A 20,388-nucleotide genomic window follows, 5' to 3' on the forward strand; every position below is an offset into this window, starting at 1 on the left:
GTAGATTTCTCCAGCTTCCTCATTTCCCCTCCCCCCACCTTATCTCAGTCCCAACCCCCGGATTCAGCACCGCCCCCTTGACCTGCAATCTTCTTCCTGACCTCTCCGCCCCCACCCCCTCTCCAGCCTATCACCCTCACCCTCACCTCCTTCCACCTATCGTATTCCCAGCGCCTCTCCCTCAAATTACCTCCCCCTACCTTTTATCTCAGCCCGCTTGGCACACCAAACTCATTCCTGAAGAAGGGCTTATGCCCGAAACGTCGATTCTCCTGCTCCTCGGATGCTGCCTGGCCTGCTGTATTTTTCCAACACCACATTTTTCAACTCTGGTCTCCAACATCTGCAGTCCTCACTTTCTCCTAAGAATCAGTTGAGTCAAACTTTAAGATGTGACATAGACGAAGGATCTCTCTGGATTTGAATTTCTGTAAAGTGATGGTGTAGTGAGGTTGAAAATTTTGTTCTGATGTGTGTATTAATGATTTTTCCTAAAATATTCTCAATATTTAGAAATCTTGGATTTGTCTATTTCTTGTGTAGTAACTTTCTGTTGTTAAAGAAACTGCACAGCTTTGTGACTATGTTTCTATGAATGTCTACCAAACGTAGTAAACAAAAAAAACTATCAGGCCAGATTTAATTCTTGTTCAGTAGGACCATCAACTGGGATAATAACAGAAGGATATGCAGGTATTGTGGAAAGAGCAGAAAACATGGCTGCAATCTATTCCAGGCTTGAGGAACATCAGTTACATGGGAAGATTAAAAATGTTGCTACTGTTATCCTGGAGAAGTGAAAGTTGAAACAAAATTTTATCGGGGTCTTTGAGATTGTGAAGGGTTTGGACAGTAGGCAGAGATAAACTGTTCCCATTGGTGAAATGATTGAGATCCATGGAGTACATATTAGAAGCAATAGGTGAAAGGATCAAAGGTAACATAAAGAAAACCTTGTATTTGTGAATGTGAGGATTTGGACTGGACTGCTTGCCATCACAGAGTTAGGATTAATTCACACTTCCAATCTGTAACTGAATCATTATCTGAAAAAGTATAAAAGAAGGCTGCAGGGAAAAATCAGAGAAATGGCACCAAATTGAATTGTATCTACAGAGGGCAAGTACAGCAGGCTAGTCATCAGTATACGATTCTGCAAGTTGGTGTTTTCATTATTGTGTAACATTTCACAAATCCTTCTGCATGGGACGATATGGAATCAGTCAGAAAATAATGCATTCCTCCAAATGTTTTTGTCACCCTTTCTTCTCATTTAAACAAATAATTATTTGTAGGACACACTGTACAATTCACATTTAGATTTGTAAATAATTTATTTTGGGTTTTTAATTCTTTAATCACAAACACAAAACATTACCGTGCAATATGACCAACAAAAATGCTTAATGCAAGTCACATAGGAACATATGCAGATCATTGCCTGGAACCTACTTTACTGTTAGTGTAAGTACACGGCATGCAGACAAACCATGTTAACATATAATGATACATCTCAATGCTTACATAGCCACCTTTGTGTATCAAGCAAACAGCCTAATAAGTTATCTATGGCTCCATTCACATGACAGCTGCTAATTCAGTGCTGTACCAGATTTCAGCTGTTCCACATTAAAATGCACCATGCAAACACTGCACATTTGTTGACTGTTCTTACTATGAAGCACAAACACCCATGCTGTCAGTTTCCATGCAGCTGCGTATCACAGTGATTAGAATTAGGTTCATATAAACATCCTGCTTGAATTGCCTGCAAGTTTATTCTCAATTCCACAGTGCAGAACATGCATTGGACATCAATGTGATGAAATCTGTTCTGCTTAGTGGCAAAAATGTGTCATGGAAAATGCTTGAAATCAAATCCAGTTGGTATTAAATTGGATTCCTGGCTGACATCTATCCAAATACATTAAAACCAGATCCATTGATGTATCAAAGAGCCCATTTCACTACAGATTTGTCACATATATGGGCTCACCCATGAAAGTTGTCCAAATTGAGGGTGTCATCATAGAGTATCCCGTAGTACATAGTAAATTTGAAGAGAACGTAGAAATACCTACATCAGGAGGTGTTTCTAGTGATCTCGTGATCATAGAAGCATTCACCATGTTTATATGCAGTATGCAGGGAACGCCAGCCAAGAAGATCCCCAAGTGTTTATTTTTTAAATATGGAAATGGTTTAGAAGAAATAAGGCCTGATCTAGTTAAAACAAAAACAGAGGAGGTTTTTAACATACTGAAAATAATCAATAAAATGATTGCAGAACCTAAAGTCATGGCAAGAGATCAAAGAAGTTACAAACTAATCATATTGTGGAGCAACATCATCATATTTTGACCCGTTACTTTAAGAATAGTCTTTGACAGTAAATGTAGTTTAAAGAAAATTGGACAGGCTCTTGATTCAGCTAAGGAATATAGAAGAGATTTGAAAATGGTCACCGGACCATGTATAAAAGAAAATGTTAGCTGGATGACTGAATGATATTTTCATTTCCCTTCATTCTTATGTTTCAATTTATGCTCTAAGTATCATATGTACAAACGCATCAATCCAGTTACACTGCATTCAATGATAAAACACATCTATGAGAGATATAACAAAATACCCAAACATTTACAACTTGTATTTATTAAGCATTGTGCCAAATATTTATATTCTTACATAAGCTATTAATATCAAAGCCTATCCCACACTATGTGTCTAAGACTAAAGGAGAGAGAATCCAGATAAGTGTCTAGAAGAATGGTTTAATAATCAAAGTGTTGGTAGTAACAATTTATGCAACAGCTCTCCCAGACATGAGGTCAAAGAAAGTTGCTGAATTAATACATGAGTAACCAAAAGAAGGGCATACAATACATAGAAACAGAAATTGTAACATTTACGTAAGGTACATTGTTACATCAAGAATCTACTGAAATATAAAGTAATAATCACTTTAACCAGTATGTGTGCAGCAAATCTCTTTGTCAGGATATTATTATGCATATCTAATTCAAAACATCATAAAGCTTAGGTGCATACTTTCATTTGAAAATGAAAACATCTGGTTTCAGAAGCTGTAAACAGATGTAAAGAAATTGCAAATTAAACTGTGGCTTATGTTTAATCTATAAGGTCATAATGCAAAGTTTTGAAAACTAGGTAATGGGCTATCTCTCTGAACTTCTTCAGTGGAAGTGGATTGTCTACAGTTATGATTTCCCAGAATATATAGGTTTGGAAATTGGGTACAAAATATCGTAAATTCTATCTGGGACAACCCAGGAAACAGCACATTGCAATGAGATTTCATTTTGCTTTGGAGTTGGGGGTGATCTTTCAAAGAAACAAGCAGCCAATCTTGGTGGTAGCTTTGAGTCAGGCAGAGTGAGAATCTGTAAAGCAGCCATGAAACCAAGTTGCTTGAGCTGGGAGTGTATAACCATAAGATGTTGAAGGTAAATTAAAGGCGTTGTCCAGCTTCAAAAAAGTCACCCACTCCCTCCACCCCAACCTCAACCAAAGAGGTTCCATACTTCAGAAAGTGATGGGGCAACTGAGAAAACTCAAGTGAATTCCCAAGAGCTATGGCACGCCTGGTGATGTCTCAGGGGACTGAAGTAGCAGGGAACTCTTACATGGGAATAATGATAGCATTGAGTATGTGCTGTTGAGATTTTGGGTTTTAAAATATAAATATTGACAAAATATAGTGTGATGTTAGTAGCACTTCATTCAATGCTTGGACAGTAAAATGTTTGTTGAAAACAAGAAATCTTGTGACAATTATTTTGGCTCTTAATGGTTAACAACAGTTAAAATTTAATTTTGAAAATTATAGATCTTCATCAAGTTTGTAATAATATAAGAAAGATTCAAGAGCATTTGGTGTCCTTAAATAACTCAGGTTATATTAGTTTTGTTTATGTTGTATGTTAGTCAGTGATCATTCTGTACACTTTTTTTTCAAGTAGATTATTCCCCCTGCACATTTTTTCACATTATTAACACAGTATATACCTTTAAGAATGAAGATCGTTTAATGCTGTTGCACTGAGTTTGTCCTCTATATCCTGATTTTCTGATTGGGTATTCAGCTATACAGAGACCCTAGATCTTTTGCATAATGAGAAAAAGGAAATCAATGCAGATTAGGCCAAAGCAGCCATTTTATTGGCACGGCAATCACAGACAATCACTCTCTCTATCACCAATGTTCAGCCGCAGCAGTGTGTACCATCTACAAGATCCACTGAAGAAATTCACCAAGGCTCCCAAGACAATACCTATGAAACTCATGACCACCACCTGCAAATTCCCCTCCATGTTGTACATCATCCTCTCTTGGAAAAAAAATCCTTGTTCTTTCACTGGTGCTGAGTCAAAATCTTGGAACTCCCTCTTGAACAGCATTCTGGGTATGCAGCATCTCTGAGAAAGCAGAGTCAATGTTTCAGATCCAGTGATCCTTCTTCAGAACTGGACCTCAAACTGGATTCATTCTGAAGAAAGGTCACAGGACTTGAGATGCTGACACGGCTTTCCCTACAGATTCTGTCAAACCTGCTGAGTTTCTTCAGTAATTTCTGTTATTGTTTGAGATTTCCAGTATCCACAGTTTTTTTTTCATTTTGTGACGTATCTACACCAGATGGTCTGCAGCAGGTCAAGAAGGTAGCTGATTGCAGATTATGGATATCAGTTTTCAGCCAGTTTGATTCCGTCCATGTGATGTCAAGAAATGGTTGGATGCACTGGATACTTCAAGATTATAGGCCCTGACAATATTTCAGTCAAAGTATTGAAGAGCTGTGCTTTAGAACTTACCACACCTGCAACCAAGCTGTTCCACTACAACTACATTTAGATTAGATTAGATTAAATTCCCTACAGTGTGGAAACAGGCCCTTCAGCCCAACTAGTCCACACCGACCCTCCGAAGAGTAACCCACCCAGGCCCATTCCCCATAACTAATGCACCTAACTCTACGGGCAATTTAGCATGACCAATTCACCTAACCTGCACATCTTTGTGACTGTGGGAGGAAACCGAGCACCCGGAGGAAACCCACGCAGACACAGGGAAAATGTGCAAACTCCACACAGACAGTCACCCAAGGCTACCTGTGAGGTAGCAGTGCTAACCACTGAGCCACCGTGCGCATCTGTCTGAAATAGTGTCATGGACCCAGACAGCGTGGAAATAGACATTTCAGTCCAACTGGTCCACATCAACCATGTTCCACCAACATGCATTTGGCTCATTTCCCTCCAAAACTTACCTATTCATTATCTTATTCAAATGTCTTTTAAACATTGTAACTGTAGTTGCATCCACCACTTCCTCTTGTAATTCATTCCATACACGAACCACTCTATGTGTAAAAAAAGTTGACCGTCTTGTCTTTTTTAAATCTTTCTCCTTGCACCTTAAAAATATGCCCCTTGGTTTTGAACTCCCCCACTCAAGGGGGACTTCCAAAAATACAAGGAAGCAAAAAAAAACTTTTGTCATTCACCTTATCCATGCCCCTCATGACTTCATAAACCTCAATAATATCATCCCTCAACCTCCTATTCTCCAGTGAAAAAAGTCCCAACTTTCTGATCTATTTTTGTATCTCAAACCCTCCATTACTGGCAACATCCTGATAATTTTTCCCCATTTAATAATATCCTTCCTAAGACACAATTACCAAGTCCTTCTCTCTCAAGTCCACATGCAGAGACCTTCCAGAACAGACCACAGATAGTAATGAATATTGGGACACCTATCTGATCTCATCCCTCATCAAGCTCAGGAACATTCAGCACAAAAAGGAGAAAGTGAGAACTGCAGATGCTGGAGATCAGAGTTGAATTCCTGATGAAGGGCTCTTGCCCAAAACGTCGATCCTCCTGCTCTTTAGATGCTGCCTGACCAGCTGTGCTTTTCCAGCACCACACTCTCAACATTCAGCATATGACAGGGATAGTCTTGGTACCAGATGACTGATGTCGGCAACATGTCATATAATTCGTCCAGTAAGTCATGTTTGGTGCACAGAAGGAGGCCATTGGGTTCATTGTTTAACTAACAGTGGTTTTTCAATGAGTAACAAAGATGGCTGATGAGGATTATATATATATCATGATATATGTGGAAAATTTCCCAAGTATGTTTTGTACACATAAAAGAAGGACTAATTGAACCCAGCTAATTACCGCCCCATCAGTCTTGATCATCAGTAGTGTTAGAAGTGTCATCAATAGTGCTTTCAGCAGCACCAGCTCAGCAATAAGCTGCTCAGTAATGCCCAGTTTGGATTCACCAAGGTCGTAGCTCCTAAGCTCATTAAAAACATGGTTCAAACATGGGCAAAAGAACTCAATTCCAGAGATGAGGTTACAGTGACAACCCTTGACATTAAGGTTCTGTTTGATGAGCGTAGCATCAAGTAGTTCTTGCACAACTGGAGTTAATGGAAATCAGAGAAACTCAACACTGGTTGGATTCATACCTGTCGCAAAGGAACGTAGTTGTTGGAGCCAGTCATCTCAGTTACCATCTACAGTTGCTTCACCAATGACATTCCCTCCATAATGTCAGAAGTGGGAGTGTTCACTGATGAGTACACCATTCACGACTCCTTAAATACTGAAGCAGACATGTCCAAATGCAGCAAAAGCTGGTCAATATTCAATAAGGACTGAGAAGTGACATGTAACATTTGCACCACACATTAGGCAATGGCCATCTCCAATCAGAGACAGAGACAATCTAACCACTCCTCCTGACATACAGTGTCTTACCATCACTGAATCTCTGACCATCAACATCATGGGAGTTACCATTGACCAGATTCACTATACAAAAAGTGTCTACAAGAATAGGTCTGAAGATAAGACTACTTCAGCAAGTAACTCACCTCCTCCTTCACCAAAGCCTGTTCACCATCTAAAGGCACAAGTCAGGAATGAGACGGAATACTCCCCACATGCCTGGATGATTTCAGCTCTGACAACATTGACACCAACCAGGAAAAAGCAGCCAGCTTAATTGTCACTACATCCACAAATATCTGCCATCAATGCTCAGTAGCAGCACTGTGACTATTTACAAGATGCACTACAAAAATTCACCAAAGACAGAGTCTTCGAAAACCACAGCCACTCCATTTAGAAAGGCAAAGCAGCAGATATATGGGAATATCACCATTTGCAATTTGCCTTCCAAGCCATTCATCATCCTGACTTGTAAATACATTATTGTTCATTCACTGTCACAGGGTGAAAATCCTGGTCTTCTCTCCCTTGTGGCATTATAGGTCTACCTACAGAACATGGTCTGCAGCAGTTCAAGAAGGCAGCTCACCAGCACTGTCACAAGAGTAACTAGGGACAGGCAATAAATACTGGTGCAGCCAATGATGCCCACATCCCATATCTCACAAGTGAATTTAAAAAACATTTAAATTATTGTTTCAAACCATATTAATCTTATAAGTCATGTTATAACTGAGTCTGGAGGGGTGAATACATTTCTCCTTTCACTCCTTTACATGACCATATGAAATCTATCTTACACACAGACACACACACAGACACACACACACAAATACACTAGCATGCAGAGCAGAACATAATAGTTATCGGATGGGGGAGATGGAGTCTTCATCACCCATTAGCATAGTCGATTTTGGAGGGCATCTTTTGTTTCTGACAACTTCTGCAGACAAAAGGGCTATTGCTGATATAATATCAGATTGTAATACGTGAACAGCCCAAAGACAATGAAGTAGGGATTCTTTATTCTAATGGCATCAGATCATTATAAACAGCAGGGGAATTTAAGGATAAACAAGGATTAGATTAGATTACTTACAGTATGGAACCAGGCCCTTCAGCCCAACAAGTCCACACCGACCCTCTGAAGAGCAACCCACCCAGACCCATTCCCCTACATTTACTCCTTCACCTAATACTACAGGCAATTTAGCATGGCCAATTCACCTACCCTGCACATTTTTTGACTGTGGGAGGAAACCAGAGCACCCAGAAGAAACCCACATTGACACAGGGAGAATGTGCAAATGCCACTCAGACAGTTGCCCGAGGTGGGAATTGAACCCGGATCTATGGTGCTGCAAGGCAGTAGTGCTAATTACTGAGCCACCGTGCTGCCCAGGAGTATTCATTGAAGATATGCGAAACAAAGTCTGTTGATTATAGTTAGTGGAGGAATCCTGTCTCTGTGCTGCTCATTCTCATCAGCTCTCAAAGACAACATTTCTTTCAACCAGAGTCCATCTGACTGTTCCAGCTGCCCTCCAACATGATTAGAGTGGTATTGGAAAAGCACAGCAGTTCAGGCAGCATCCGAAGAGCAGCAAAATCGCCGTTTCGGGCAAAAGCCCTTAATCAGGAATACAGACAGCCTTCAGGCTCTCTGCCTGTATTCCTGATGAAGGGTTTTTGCCCGAAACGTCAATTTTGCTGCTCTTCGGATGCTGCCTGAACCCAGAGTCCATCTGACTGTTCCAGCTGCCCTCCAGGCAGCTGCCCTCCAGCTTAATCAGGAATACAGAGAGCCTTCAGGCTCTCTGCCTGTATTCCTGATGAAGGGTTTTTGCCCGAAACGTCAATTTTGCTGCTCTTCGGATGCTGCCTGAACTGCTGTGCTTTTCCAGCACCACTCTAATCTAGAATCTGGTTTCCAGCATCTGCAGTCATTGTTTTTACTTCAGCATGGTTGCCATCTACTGGAGGAGGTCCCAGCAAACTGTTCAGATCCCTTAAACCATACCCACGATCACCATCATCACCTGCTGCTAGAATTTCTGTTGCACAATTACTTGTTTGAAATCTGCCTTTCCAACAACTGCACATAATTTACAATGACCATGTGCTAAGCAGTTGCTTGATTATCAGATTCATTTGCATCAGCAACACAATTGGAGCAGGCTAGGGGGGGATATGATGGATGGTGACAATCTGGGGGATTGACATCAGTCTTCAAAGCAGGATTTGCATCTAGAATGTTCACATCTACATCATTGTTAGCATTCTCTTCTTGCACCACCAATTTGGACAAATATAAGAGCTGGAGTGTAATGCAGCATTTTTTTGAGAAGCTCTTTTGAGTTTTTTTATTTGTATTGGGACCTTCAAAGGGACACAGGCTCTGTGGCACACCCTCACATTGGGGTCTAATTAGGTCAGTTAGGACTCCAGGAGACTAATGACTGGCATTGCTTAAGTTTCTGTACCTTGATAGGTCCTCCCTGCATCATTTTACAGGGCCTAGGCCTCTCCACACTGGATGCAGCCTCTGGATTCTCAACACAAAGGTCAGGATTCCACAACAGCACAACTGGAGAAGACGACGTGGGGATGTGATGGATGCTGACAACATTGGGGATCGGCAGCAGTCTTCCAAGCAGGATGATGGGCGGTTATTCAACAATAGGGACATCACCTTCTGCATGATACAGCACAGCCGTGCAGGGCACCACAAACCTGGTAGGACTTAACTGACACCCAGTTCCAGTAGATGACTGCTGAGGAAAGTGATCATTCTTTGATTGTAAAATTGTTGGTGCTCAAAAGGCAAGCAATCTTTTTCTGTTCCCAGAAACAAATGCAATTTGTTTTTGTTCTTTTTTCCTTCACTTTTCCTGTTGCTGATTAAAATGGAAGCTTTGATGCATTTGATGACTTTCCTATATGTGATGGTCCCAAACTGAATAATGATAAGACTTTGGGGTACACAGGGCATTGGTGGAATGGTAGCAGTTGTGTTCACAAGGTTGTAAGATGGCTAAAGTTGGGTAGGCTATGCGATTGGTGCTTAAACAGCGTCAGACGTGCAAATGTGCACTTAAGTATAAGCCATGTCACACTTGTGCGCTGAGTAGCACAGTTTTATCTTTGCTGTCCAACTGTGTTCATGGGTGAAGGGCAACTCCTGACTGCCAGTGCTTGGCTGGTGCACAGCTCGGGTACAAGAATGGCACCAGGGTCAGGGATCCTGGGATGACTTGGCAGCATTGAAAACTTCTGCTTCTGCCAAATGGAAGAATACGAGTGCACTGCAAGGGCACGGTTAATGGTACATGGTTAATGAGGCAAATTTCGGATGTCAGTATATGAAAACTGCCTAGGGCTTTGCAGAGAGAAGCCCTCCATGATATTCACCAAAAATGATACTTTGTTGATTTCCAGTGAGGTTCATCTCCATAAAACTGTACATGTTTGGAGAAAGGAACTGTTTTTGCAGGAGTCCATAACTAGAGGGCGAAGGTTTAGGGTGAGAGGGAAAAGATTTAAAAAGGACCTAAGGGTTAATATTTTCATGCAGAGGATGGTGCATGTATGGAATGAGCTGTCACAGGAAGTGGTGGAGGCTGATATAATTACAACATTTAACAGGCATCTGGATGGCTAAATGAATAGGAAGAGTTTAGAGGAATATGTGCCAAGTGCTGGCAAATGGGACTAGATTAGTTTAGGATATCTGGTTGGCATGAACGTGTTGGACTGAAGGGTCTGTTTTCATACTGTACATCTCTATGACTCTATAACAATAATTTATCTTTCAGAAAGTGTGGGAGGTGAATTTATAACAATTAAGTTACATGCACTAGCCAAGTTGTAAATCTGTCTAAAATGGAGCCTTCAGTATACAATATTAAAACTTATGTTCCCAAGTAATTTTTAATTAAGAATAAAATTAATAATGATGATTTAAAAAAATGAATCCAACATGGATCTAAAATGAATACAATCCCTTCAAGGGAAAATTATGATCTTGTGGCATTGTCAATGGATTATTAATCCAGGGACCAAAGTAATAACCTGGAGAGCTGAAAATGTGTTGCTGGAAAATCGCAGCAGGTCAGGCAGCATCCAAGGAACAGGAGAATCAACGTTTCGGGCATAAGCCCTTCTTCAGGAATACACTTTCAGCTCTGATCTCCAGCATCTGCAGCCCTCACTTTCTCCTCGAAGATAATAACCTGGAGATCTCGGCTCAAATCCCAACACAGTAGTTGGAAGTCCATTGATGGCCATCAAACCATTGCCAATTATTGGGGAAAAGCCTATCTGGTTTACTAATGTCCTTCAGGAATGAAAGCTTCTGACCTGCATGTGACTCCAGGCTCATAGTAATTTAGCTGACTCTTAACTGCTCTTTAGGGTAATTAGGGATAACCAACAAATGCTAGCCTAGCAAGTGATGCCCTTGTCCTGTGAATAAATAATAAAAAATATGATTTTGTAATAAACATGGCTGCTTCAGAGGCAAACATTTGCAATCATATAGCAGCTCATCAACTCATCAAATCATCTCAAAACAATGAACACAATTGATGTAAATTTGTCTGGGTTTGCTTTTGACTACAAACTATGGACCCCAGATTAGCTTGAAATTAGGCCTTGTTTAATTTATGTATGCTACTGCCATCTGTCCTACTTGCAGAGTATGATAAATGTTGGGACATTGTTTCACTGTTTCCTCATGTTATACAGGCACTAGACACTTTGCCTTGAACATGTCTCACAATGAGCAGTAATATTAACAAAAGGTGACCTTGTGGTTTTGGTAGTATTAGTTAAATGAGGAATATTGGCCAGGGCAGCACCAGCAAAACGATGCTGGTCTTTCAAAGGTGTCAATCATTAACCTTCATCTGAATGAACTAATGGGAGCAGAGTTCCTGAGAAGGAGGGAGATGGTCTCCTGTTTACATTTTTTTTCACACTATGATGTTCTGAAATTAATTGAATGGTACTCTTGGAATACTGGCTGCTTGGTACTTCCATACATGATATGTATAAAATTGTACTCGAATATCCCAGACCCCACAGCTTCTGGCAATTCACACGAGCAAAACCTTGGAGCAATTCATTTATCTATCCCTTTGGTCACAGGGATGTTTCCAACTTGTCACTGAAATTACTCACAATTCTGCCACCATTTCAATCACTAACTTTGTCATATAAAAGGAACCAAAGTTCCAGCAATAAAGTTTCAACTTTGATCTCCAGCATCTGCAGACCTCACTTTCTCCACTGAAATTACTCACAATTCTGCCACCATTTCAATCACTAACTTTGTCATATAAAAGGAACCAAAACATTAAAATACTTATCAGCAAAAATAATTTCATAAGAAATATTTGAAACCACTGATTTTTATTTGTGAATAGAATTGTATGAGATATGTAGCACAGAAACAGACCATTCATCACAGCTGGTCCTTGCTGCTGTTCATTCTCCACTGGAGCCTTTTCCACTTCTCCCCATCAGCCTTGAACTGCAGTACAGTACCTTCTATTCCTTTCTCCCTCCTAAGTTTATAGAGTTTCCCCTTTAACGTTTCTACGCTTTCTGCCTTAATTATTTTTTGTGGGGGTGGCAAGCTCCACACTGACTAGGTAAAGAAATTTCTCCTGAATATCAATTTTATTTGTGACTGACAATTTTGTATCTATGAAATACATGACCTGACATCTGTCTAAATTGAGGTTCCTTTGTCAATTGTACACCCATTCTGCAAATCTTGGCTCAATAACCACGAGTAGCTTACAATGTTATTAATTGTTCAGAACCCACTCTGTCAACCTCCAGACCAAAAGCATCCAGTCAGTCTACTTCTGACTGCTTGATTCCAGTTCCTATTTGTCACTCTGAATCCGATGGCTATAACTGATAAAACTAAATGATTAATAGATTGGGCAGCCTTTGCTTCTATACGTACTCAGAATACTAATGCATTGTGTCATAATGATAATAAAGATGCACATTTGATTATCATAAAGTTTAAGGAATTGCTATTTAACCAATTCTTAAGTAGATCTAAAAGTACAATCATGCCCCAAATTGGGGACTGATGGGCAGGTTATATGCTGTAAATGCCTATTCACATGGTCACAGGCAGCATATTAAATATTTGAATTGCTTTCCTTTGAAGTTATTCTTCTGGTTGTTACTTCTTTGTAGATGCATATCTGACCTATATCAGGTCAATACCTAATATTTGCACTTGTCTCACAGGCATGTCCATTTGTGGACAGCTACAGGTATAATTCTTCACAATTTTGTGCTGCCACACTTGATGGCTGAAAACAGTTACATTCACTAACAATAAGAACTCTATTGTACTCTTAAGCATCTGAACTTTCACTCTCTGAGCTCCTTAGCTCTAATATCTGAGCACTGCTACACAGAGTGCTGCAGTTTATGCAGGGTGTCCCACTTTTGTGGGCATCTTACTGTTCAGGTTATCACCGTGGTGACACAAACACATTCTCTCTGCGTTACCACATGCTTCCTTTATAGAGAGGGCAGCCATCTGAAAAGGAGCCTGGAGACAGCCTTGATTAATTTCACACTCTATCATCAGTACAATACTGCTGAGAAAAAAATTACAGTTCTGAATACACAAGCGGAAAGCTTTCATCCTCTGTTATTTTTGACTGTGGAAAATGAAAACATAAAGGCGTACCACAGTTTAATTCTCATTCATTGACAGGACATGCAGTGAATCAGAGCATCCTGGCACTGCCTTAGCTCTCAGCGGCTCTGTAGCTTTCATGTGTAGCCCATCGGAGTTCACTGGATATTTTATTGAGGGCCTTGTTACAAAAAGAGATATAGGACAATTTATATAAGCTGCAAATAAAATTGCACATTGTATGCCAAGTAATTTCATTGTATACTTGTAATTTTGTATGCCTCATTCTGTATTATTTAGAGAGGGGGTACATGCAAATGAAACAGAATGACCATCAATTTAAACTGAATTAAAATACCAAACGTTTAATAATTCCATGACAAACTGGTTGTGAACAGTTATTAGTTGTTCAGAACCCACTCTGTCAACCCCCAGGCTGAAAGCATTCAGTCAGTCTACTTCTGACTGCTCGATTCCAGTTCCTATTTGTCACTATGAATCTGATGGCTATAACTGATAAATCTAATTGATTAATAGATTGGGCAGCCTTTGCCTCTATACGTACTCAGAATACTAATGCATTGTGTCATAATGATAATAAAGATGCATGTTTGATCATCATAAAGTTTAAAGAATTGCTATTTAACAAATTCCTAAGTAGATCTAAAAGTACAATCATGCCCTAAATTGAGCACTGAGGGGCAGGTTATGTGCTGCAATTGCCTATTCACATGTTCACAGGCAGCATGTTAAATTTGTGCTGGGGCATCATTCAAGTGATTCAGGCTTGGAGCCAGTGGTATCATTGGCCACAGGTCTGCTTTGGGAAGGCTGAAAAATTATAAAGGATGTCTTAAAGGTATCTTACATTCTGGCTTCAGACAAAGGGGAAAACTTCTGAGAAAGAAATGTCTGCGGACTCTGACTGAATCAGACAAGGGTAGGTGATGGCCAAGTCGTATTACCAATGGATTAACTCGAGTAGTGTTCTGGGGACCGGGGCTCGAATCGTACCCTGGTAGTTGGTACAATTCAAATTCAATTGATTCTGAAATTAAGACTTCAGTGATGGGCTCATTGATAATCATGGATCCATTGTGAATTGTTGGAGGAAAACCCATCTGGTTCATTAATGTCCTTTCGGGAAGGAAATTGCTATCCTTACCTGATCTGGCCTACATGTGACTGCAGGCCAACAACAATCTGATTGACCTTTTACTTAGGGATGGGTAATAAATACCCCATGAATTAATTTGAAAAATCTGCTCACTTGAAACTTTATTGCCTCTGAACTAAGCTTCCAATCTCATATTGTCTTAAATGATTATTTACCTCAACTCTTGCCCTAATATTATCTCTACATTCCTACACAAACATTATTATCCTTTCTCCTAACAATTAATGCAATCCCCTCAATGGATATTCTATTCAGTCATCCTTTCCCAGCTAACCACTCCCCCTCCAATGATCCAAATTTTGTGGCCTCGTTACTGGTTATATAGGGACATAGGAATTAGGAGCAGGTGTAGGCAATTCAGCCCTTTGAACCCACTCCACTATTTCACATGATCATGGCTGATCCAATCCTGATCTCAACTCCACTTTCCTGTCTGTTCTCCATAGCCCCTTTATCCCGAGTTTCGTCAGAAACGTATCTATTTTTTTCTTGAATCCGTTGATTGATTCTGCACTCTCAGATGGTGAGTTTCACACATTCACAACCCTCTGAGAGAAGCAGTTTCTCCTCATCTCAGTTTTGAACCTGCCTCTTCTCATTATATCTATGACTTCTTGTTCTAGACTGTCCCACAAGGGGGAGCATCTGTTCAAAGTCCACCTTATCAATCCCCTTTAGCATTTTATATCCCTCAATCAGATTCTCCCTCATTCTTCTGAATTCCAGTGAGTACAAGCCCAAAGCTGCTTCAAGACTTGTTAGCTGCTTGGGGACACCCAGAAAGTGTCTGCATTCATCACCTTTATTTTAATGAGGCTCAAAGTCCACTATAGGGTATACCTAGCCATTCAAGGACAGGGATTGTTAACCAGCTCAATTGCCCATTTAAAACAAAATGCAGACAAGCTGTCCAGTTTGGTGCCGCATACATTCAGCTTTATTGGAAACGAGTTGGGAGTAAGCTAATCACCAGTTATACTTCATGTGGCCCTCCTGCCAAAAATATGTCCATTGAGAGGAAGAGGGGTGTTGTGGTGTAACTAGCCATTGGAATACTTGCCATACTACAAAAAGCACATTGAAACACTGTAGAAAACTTTAGAAAGAATTTATAAGGGCAATGCAAATTAGGAGGGTGCAGCTAGCATGGAAATTGAGTAGCTGTGCTCTTTTTGTTTGAAAAGAGAAGACAAAGAATATACCTGATAGAGTTCTTTAAAATTATGAAGGGGTTTGATGTGGTGGGCATGAATACAAGGGGGTAAACTGTTTCCACTTGTGAATGAGGCCAGAACAAAGGGCTATAAACAATGTTCCCTCCAAATGCATGGCTGTGCAGCTGCGCAGCAAGCTGTAACTTGCCTTGCAGGGCACAAACAGGTCATCCACAGCCAATGTTCCCTTTAGGTTGCACGCATGTGTGGCTGCGCAGCAATCCTATGTGCAAAGAACAAGCAAGCAAACAAGCGATCTATCAATACAGGAAACAGACTGCCTACAGTAAAGAAAAATTAAAAGGATCATTGGCTGAATGAAGCATTTGGGCAGAATTTCTACATAGAGTGGTGAGAATGTGGAGCTCATTTGTAGCTGGAACAGATGCCCGTGATGCATTTTAAGAGGGGACTTAATGCATACATGAGGAGAAAGGTAATATAGGGATACCAAGGCAGGGAGCTTGTGCGGATCATAAACACAAGTATAAATCAGTGGGGGATGATGGCCTGCCTATTTGGTGTTGATTACTGATAATATCTGGTGAGGGCTGAGGAGAGATAATGGGAGAATGATGTGATCAGAGCTGGACTGAGTGAAGGGCTAGAGTGATTTGAACAGGGAGAAGGAAGTGAGTGCTGAGTTAACGGGTACACTCAAAAATCCTAAAGCTTCTCAAACTTGGTATTGAAACTGGTGATGGAGGGGCTGATGAGAGGACAAAGAACCTACTTTCTGGTCAAAAGTATCTTAACCCCTCAGTCCTATATTTTTTGAGTGCATGGCCTGCATGACCTGCCCAGAAACTGATCCACTTCAATCATACTGGAGCTGTTGAATTTTGAAAGGCCACTCAAGGGCCACCAGAATGATTGTTTATGGACTATATTGTTAGAACTAGTGCTATTTGACCTAAGGTTCTGTTCTGTCACAAGTAATGGCAACAAGGCGAGCACAAAGAAACCGTGGAATGGTTACTGTGGAAGACAGAACTCAGTTTTCACAGTAGGAATGAACTTGCATTTCATTCTGAGAAACTGCTAACTTCTTGAATTATTTATAAAAACAAAGTAACTTGAAGTAAAAGACTCTATGACTATTAATTTTTTCCACTCAGACAGCTTTGAAAAATTAGAATTCACTTGCATTACATGACTTTTGAAAATTAAAACTCTTTATTTGAAAGAGTTTCCTTTCATGAGTTTTATGGCTGGCTTTAAAGCCTTTTTATTTAACTCCAATCAGAGCTTTATCTTTCAAAGATCTCATTCTTAAACTGTTCATCCCAGTTGTTGTCACTGGTACCTCATGCTCTAACATACTGAATTCAGAGCCCCATTTCTCATTTAAGAAACTCTCACAGTAGCACCAATCCTATCTCCTCTAGCTTTGGTTTTCAGCCCGCACTCTCTGGTTCTGTCCATATGGGTATCATCCTCTCCCTCTTTCCCAGTATCAGCCTTTCACCATTTTATGTTGTACAAAACCTAATGCACCCACTATGCTTCCTGTAATTCATGATAGTCTTTATATTTAAAATAAAACATGAGTTTATTGAATGGGAGATTTAACTGAAACAAGAATGTTTCATTAGCTGGGGAATAGGCTACTTGAGGCTTAGATGCATCATTCATGAACATCATTAATAATCACAGTGATTAGCATTGCTGCCTCACAGCACCAGAGACCCGGATTCAATTCCCACCTCAGGCAACTGTCTGTGTGGAGTTTGCACATTCTCCCTGTGTTTGCGTGGGTTTCCTTCGGGTGCTTCGGTTTCCTCCCACAGTCCAAAAATGTGCAGGTTAGGTGAATTGGCCATGCTAAATTGCCTGTAGTGTTAGGTGAAGGGGTAAATGTAGGGGAATGGGTCTGGGTGGGTTGCTCTTCGGAGCGTCAGTGTGGACTTGTTGGGCCGAAGGGCCTATTTCCACACTGTAAGTAATCTAATCTAATTTGATTTACACTTATTTTCTTGCAACTGGAAACCTTTTGTGTTAACGAGTTTGTTACTAATTCCACACAGCATGATTTAGACTCAGGTAACAGATCAGACTTGTTCACTATCAGTCTAACTGTAGTGTATTTAGTTACAGCAGAATCCAAAAAGAAGCAGTGAAACTTTTAATTGTCTCAGACAGGCTATTGTCCCTAAACTTTCCAATGAATCGCCAAGGCACTGAATATTTATGAGACTATTCCTTTTAAAATCATTGACTTCTTAAGGATTACAAAATGCCCACATAATTCTCCATATAAAAGAATCAATCGTGGGTAGTTACTTGATGATGCTTGTATCTCCTGGCACGGAGTGGACTCATCACTACTTTAGGAATAGATGGAATTGTGTTCTTACGTGTTCCTCATGTCTTGAAGCACTAGTCACAATTTACTGCTAAATGATAATCTGGTGCTGTCAATAATTTTACCAACATCCAAAACTACCGAGTATAGTACTGACATAAGGGACTTCCTTCTGCAAAGATTGTTAGTTACATGGAGTGGGCTTCCAGCCAGGCAGCAGAGGTAAAGCTCTGAAACTATTTGAGAAATACATTTTGCAACAGCGGAATCATAGAAACTAGGAGCAGGAGTAGGCCACTCAGCCCACCGAGCCTGCTCTGTCATTCAACAAGATCGTGGTCGATCCTCTATCTCAATGTCAAATTCCTACTTTCTCCCCATGTCCCTTGATGCCTTTAAAATCTAGAATTAGAATTTCTACAATGTGGTAACAAGCCCTTCAGCCCAGCAAGTCCACACCAACCCTCCAAAGTGTAACCTCCAAGATCCATTCCCCTGCATTTCCCCCTGACTAACTCGTCTAACTTGCACATCTTTGGACTGTGGGAGGAAACCACAGCACCCGGAGAAACTCACGTAGACACAGGGAGAATGTGCAAGTTCCATACAAACAGACGTCCAAGGCTGGAATCAAACCTGGATCCCTGGTGCTGTGAGGCAGCAGTACTAACCACTGAGCTGAGCCCCGTGCCATACCATCTAAGCATTTAGATATCTATTTCTAGAATATATTCACTGACTTGGCCTCTGAAGCTTTCTGCAGTAGAGAATTCAACAGGTTCACAACACAGTGAAGAAATCTTCCCTCACCTCAGTCCTAAATAACCTAACCCATATCCTAAGGCTGTGCCTCCTGGTCCCAAGCTCCCAACTAAGGAAAACATCCTCCCTCCATCTAGACTATCCAGAATTTCATCATTTCAATTAGAACCTCTCTCACCCTTCTAAACCCTACTGAGTAGGGGTGTAGTCAAACAACTTCTCATCAAAGGATAGTCCTACCATCCTGATGTCAGCTTGGTGAACCTCTGCTGCATTCCTTCTATGGGAATTGTGAGTGCTTTCAGAGAGTGGTTCTTTGTCTTTTGCTATGACACCTCCTACCAGGTGGGTTCACACTTCATGACAGTTCTCCACCACTTCCTGCCTCTAAAGGCCTTTCTCATCAAGATTCCTCATGGATTGTGATCAACAATCTCCTTATTGACTGATCTTGTCCTCTCTCCTGGAAAACCTGTTCTAGGATAATAATGTTAAAAATATCATATTGCCCTTCCAGCTTTAGGAGTCTATCTTCCATACTTGAATGGATGTTGAATGCACTCCCTGACCACTAATTGACAAGCTCAGCAAAGATTCATTTTGGGTGTCATGGGGTTGAGCACTGGAAATTCACTTGACATTGGGTCCCATGTTGGCCCTTGGAAATGAATGAGTTTTTGCATTATTTGACACAAAATTATATTAATGTAATGAAGGATAGAGCTTGAAGTTTGACACCAAGACTAATTGTAGTAAGGCTGCTAATTAAATAGCTTCAAATACACCTATTATTAACATTCAGAATTCAAGAGAAGAACCATTGCTCTTTCTACCATCTTCTGGCTCTGGCTTTACCTATTATTAATAAGACATCTAATCACTAGTGCATTATCTATTATCATCAGTGGTTTAGGAGGCTCCTTTAAACAGCAAATAAAAACATGGAAGCAAATTCTTGTCACTGTTCTGAAAGACATTCTGAAAGACCTCAAATTTTTTAAGAGGCCACAATGCATTAAAACACACACATGATCAGCTCAATGTTTTCCCACTTCCACATGAAGGTGTTGTGAGTTTTTAAAACTACAGAAACAAGAAACCATTGAATAATAAGGAATTAACCCTAAGCTATGAGATAACTCCATCTGATTCAAATGAGTGGTGTGATTGCTACCTTGATATTTTATTTCTAACTTGAGAATTTATAAATAGATTGCAAAATTGGCTGAGCAATAGGAAACAGGGAGTAATTGTCGTTGGATATTTTGTGGGCTGGAAGGAGGCTTGTAGTAGAGTTCCCCAGGGATATTAGGACTCTTGCTTTTTCTAATGTATATTTAAGATCTCAATCTTGGAGTCCAGGGGTCAATTTCAAAGACTGTGAATGACAGAAAATTGAGACATTGCAAACAGAGGATGGTGTAGAACTTCAAAACGATATAGCTGAAAATGTGTTGCTGGAAAAGCGCAACAGGTCAGGCAG

Source organism: Chiloscyllium plagiosum, chromosome 12 (genome assembly GCF_004010195.1).
Source record: "Chiloscyllium plagiosum isolate BGI_BamShark_2017 chromosome 12, ASM401019v2, whole genome shotgun sequence".
Lineage (NCBI taxonomy): Eukaryota > Metazoa > Chordata > Chondrichthyes > Orectolobiformes > Hemiscylliidae > Chiloscyllium > Chiloscyllium plagiosum.